This window comes from Arachis ipaensis, chromosome B6 (genome assembly GCF_059453495.1).
Source record: "Arachis ipaensis isolate K30076 ecotype BB chromosome B6, ASM5945349v1, whole genome shotgun sequence".
Taxonomy (NCBI): domain Eukaryota; kingdom Viridiplantae; phylum Streptophyta; class Magnoliopsida; order Fabales; family Fabaceae; genus Arachis; species Arachis ipaensis.
In genome coordinates this window covers 27,086,102-27,090,997 of record NC_142441.1, presented here as the reverse complement: position 1 = coordinate 27,090,997, position 4,896 = coordinate 27,086,102, and the positions used below count along the sequence as shown (strand labels likewise).

Genomic DNA, 4,896 nt, shown 5'->3' with positions numbered 1-4,896 from the left:
TGGTTGCGAGTGAGAGGTTAGAAGCGTTAGACAAATGTGTATTACATAGAACATAAGATAATTTTAGTAGGATTGGTAAGTTCACATTGTCCTATTCATCTAGTTGACCGTCTTCAGTCCACCTTTTCATAAATTTTATGGCATAGATGCCACAATCACAACTACATAAATGAAAAAAATTGATTTTATCAGGAGACCATACATTTATATAAAGTGAATTACAAATACATATATTAGTATGTTTCGATACAATTCACCCGTTTGATTGTTTAGGGACTTTGGCATATGCATGAGGCGGGCTATTTGTAGTCACTCGTAGAAGGGGAAGATCACTTTAGCCATGTCTTCAATTAGTCTCCCCTAAAAAACAGGTTCAGTTTCATTATTATAATATGTTACAGGCTAAATCACTAGAAAGGTTGACTGAGTACATGAGAGGTCTTTTTTTTTAACCGCATATGCATCTATTTTCGTCCGACCAGCATCAGACTCCTCAGAATACAAACTATCTAGTACCAGCCACCAATGACCGTTCAAACATATAGGAATTAACCATTGCAGCAAAATACACACGGAACAAAAACATTCAAACATAACAACTTTTTACAGCATTCATACTAGTGTACCTTATTTAATTATGTCAAATCAAGCACAATCAAACTATGTTTAAACTGATTTTTCAATTAACTCCCAAACCACATAGGATATCAACTAACAAATTGACCGAAATCAAACTACGTCAAATCCAAAGCACACATAACAAAAGAAACTTGCGAAGCAAGTGCATGTAGAATTCATCAATTCAAGTAACAGAGTAATGGTGTTAGTCAAATAAATATTCATAACTTCTATTTTCTCCAGTTTCGCTTTGACATTGATTTTTCCCAAGTGGCTCATCATACCATTCATGTAATAAGGTGAACAATGCATCTTTACTAGTTTCTGTCAACAAAGGAAGTAGCCGTAAGAAGCAAGTGCAATCATGTTAAAGTAGAAGCCCATAACAGTGAACTGTGTATTACCTTTTTTCCTATATTGGCTTTTCAGTAGCACAAATAAGGTGGGTTTATAATCTATTAAGAACTAACAAAGGGTTAGGTTTCACACAATTCGAATTTTACAATTTGATTCGAAAACAAGCATCCAACGAGTAATAGAACAACCATACATTTTAATTACACTTCAAAAAAAAAAGGTCTATCATCACAATAAAAAATCGTGACCATAGCTAGTGAAAAGGGTTACCATAGGTCTATAGTCACAGTTTTTGACCTATGGTCACGGTTTTTCTATTTATGGTCACGGTTTCTATGGTCATGGTTGCAGTGTTTAAATTTTGACACTTTAGGCTATGTTTTTTTACCGTGACCATAGGTTACTCTATGGTCATGTGTAAAACAGTGACTATAGGCTGATCTATGGTCATGATTTTAGCGTGACCATAGCTTATCTATGGCCATCTTATTTAAAACCTTGACCATAGCTCACTATATGGTCTCCCCCTTTTGAAAAACCGTGACCATAGCCTTATCTATGGTCACGATTTTAGCGTGACCATAGCTTATATATGGTCATCTTATTTTAAAACCGTGACTATAGCTTACTCTTTGTTCACTTTTTTGAAAAACCGTGACTATAGCCTTATCTATAGTCACCCTGTTTTAAAATTGTGACCATACCTTATTCTATGGTTACCCTTTTGAAAAATCGTGACTATAACCTTATCTATGGTTATAGTTTTAGCATTACCATAGGTTATCTATGGTCACCCTATTTTAAAACCGTGACCATAACTTACTCTATAGTCACCCTTTTGAAAAATCGTGATCATAGCCTTATTTATGGTCACAATTTTAACATGACCATAACTTATCTACGGTCATCCTATTTTAAAATCGTAACTATAGTGTACTTTGTTTTCTGAGTTTTTTTTTTTTTTAAAGAATAATCACATCTCAAAATTATGATAATTACAAAATAAGTCTAAAAAAGAAAAATTCAAGATGTCTAAATCATAACATTTATATTATAATATGTACATATTTTTAATTCAAATAACACAAATCAAAATAAAGTGTAATTTATCCATTACATATAATACTGAGTAAATCTCTCAAAAAAAATTACAAAAGACATTAAAATATTACATTTAAATAAATAAGTATATATAAAACTCATCCCATCTCAGAATACATAGTGATAAGCTTGCCATATGCGCCATCATCTTCTCTTCTCCAATACCTTCTTAACATCATATCTCGTGGTTTAATTCTCCTAATTGAAGATGAGACAAGTTAGCTAGAAAAAATGAATATGAATACTTAATTTAATTATTATTGAGAATTGAATTGATTATCATGGGAGAAAATCATTATACATCTGAAGGTGAATAATATCACTGTGACCGTTAACATGATCAACCATAGTGCCCTGGTATACACCAAAGTCCCATCTGCAAGATTATTGGCATCAGAAAAATCTATAATCTGATTAGCGAACATAAATCATCATCTAATTAATTCATCACCATTTGGATAATTAGAAACTTACTCTGATCTTAAAGGACCAAGAGACATAAGAGCATGGAAAGTAGCTTCTGAACTTATATCAACCACACCCACTCCCATAATATATCACCCCACTGAGGACGAGTACAAAAATCATATCACATCATATCTTTCTCATCTAAAATTAATCAAACAACATCATATATATATATATAAGCGAAGCGAAGATTATGATTACGAATGAATATTTATTACTCTATCTATGTATTTGAAATGATGAGGACAATCAATTAGTAAAGAAAAGTATAGGTAGACAATAAAAATACTAAACAATGTGAACAATAGATATATCGGATGTTTAATTCACTAGGTGTGCGGATGATTATTCTAATATTAAGATCTAAGTGGGTAATTTAGAAGTGTAGTGTATTTTTATTTTATTGGACCACTTTTAGAGTCCATTATTCACATTGTTCACAAAAGCCATTATCTACCTAGCAAAGTCCAGTTAGTAATTATCAATGTAGCAACCAAAAATCTGCCGTGGTGAATGATCAATAACATCATAGGTCATTGCTTCACTGTATATTCATGATTGCCAGTCAAATGAGAATTTCATCCAATCTGGCCTTTTTGAACTGCCCTTTCTATTTTAGATCACATCACAATAATAATTATTACAACACTTTCTATATATATAGTTATATGCATGCTCATCATATATAAATAAATCTCATCATGTACCTTAGAGATGATTTTTTCGACAAAGGAGAAGCCAGCAGATTTGGAGGCTCTTGCAATGCAACCACATAATAATAATAACATACACAAGTAGTTCATTATTATAATTTATCTATGATGAATGACATTTAATAAGAAATAGAACCTTCATAGCAGCATCCTGCAATGAACGAATCCATTTTGCAGCTTCTTCTGAACTACTTGCTCCCAACTACAAAGAATAATGCCAAGTGTATACATAATCTCTCAGACAATCGTAGTAAAAGTTTGATTTTTATATATAAGTATTTAATTTATTTAATAGAACCTTAAGCTTATTCCTTTGGTTTGAAGCATTATATACTGTAAAGATGAAGAACACCTGCACAAATTAAAGTAAACAACCACTACTACTTAATTAGTGTTAAAATAAAATAAGCCAGAGAACTTCAAGTTAATTGATCAGGAAACTGTCCATTTTTGCTCCAAATAAATTCAACTTGGATAACATGTTACAACAAAATTCAAATTCAATTGATTTTCTTGATATTGTATTACTTTGTTACAATAAAAAGCGTATGTTGCCATATGTATGGTTAATTACTGACTTACTTATTAGTTATTAATGTACCTTTTTGTTGATGCTCTCTCTGCCATTGTCATTAACATGAACGCTGGAATCTATAATTGCAATTCTATTTGGCTCCTGAAAATATGTTACTTCTATTTAGTAGCAACTTAGAAAATAAATTGAACCAGTAGTGCTTACCGGCAGCGAGGGAGGAAGAGAAGTCACGGGTCACGGCGATGGAAGGACGGGAAGAGACAGCGACTGAGGACGGGAAGTGGGCTCGAACAGAGAGCGAGAAGAAGGACGTTGTGCTCAGACAAACATAGAGAGAGAGAGAGAGAGAGAGAGAGAGAGAGAGAGAGAGAGCTCGAACAAACGACGACTGAGGAGAGCTCGAAGAGGAGATGACGATAGAAGAGAGCTTGAAGAGACGGTGATGCCACGAGCTCCAAGAGACCCTCGTCCGATGGAGACCTTCTACAGGCGACGACGACACCCACGGTCTGTCCTACTGGGCGATAACACCATCTAATGGAGGTTTGACGCAGGACAGACACAGGTGCGTGCTGTGGCGGTGGCCGTTCGTGAACAACGACGCGAGTGTTACGCTACGTTTGGTTTAAGAAAAAATAAAAGAAAAGAAAAAGGATAGAAGAAAAATAAGAAAAAAAATACTAGAATATATTAATCTTTTTAAAGAAAATTATCATATTTTTTATTTATGTATAATATTACCCATAATTTTATTATTATTAATAATTATTAATATAAATTTAGTTTTAATAATTTTAATATATTATTATAATAGATATTTATATTTAAATATTATATATGTATTAGATAAATAATTTAAATTAAATATATAAAATTAAAATATTTTATAATATTTATAAAATATAATAAAATATAAATAAATAAAAGTATTTATATTTTATTTTATTATATGAGTATTAATGTAATTTTATACCATTATGATTTTTTTTTTTAAAATTTTTTTATCCAAATAAAAAAAATTTTCTTTCTCTATTTTCTTTCTATCTATTTTCTCTTCATCCAAACAATACACAAATAATTCTACTTTTTTTTTTCTCTCCTCTC

General features: G+C 31.7%; 1 long non-coding RNA gene across 5 annotated transcripts; it reads right to left on the bottom strand.

Moving 5' to 3' along the window:
- Positions 1–2,042: 2,042 nt before the first annotated feature.
- On the bottom strand, positions 2,043–4,411 carry LOC110263251 (uncharacterized). 5 transcript variants are annotated; one of them, XR_002348571.2, is made up of 6 exons: positions 3,859–4,411; positions 3,556–3,609; positions 3,252–3,459; positions 2,551–2,685; positions 2,378–2,452; positions 2,043–2,274 (listed from the first exon to the last, which is right to left on the bottom strand). It is a non-coding gene; the product is annotated as an uncharacterized LOC110263251 (long non-coding RNA). The 5 variants fall into 5 exon arrangements; XR_002348574.2 differs by having other exon boundaries at positions 3,394–3,459; XR_002348572.2 differs by having other exon boundaries at positions 2,551–3,459; positions 3,859–3,950; positions 3,997–4,411.
- Between the last annotated feature and the right edge of the window lie 485 nt (positions 4,412–4,896).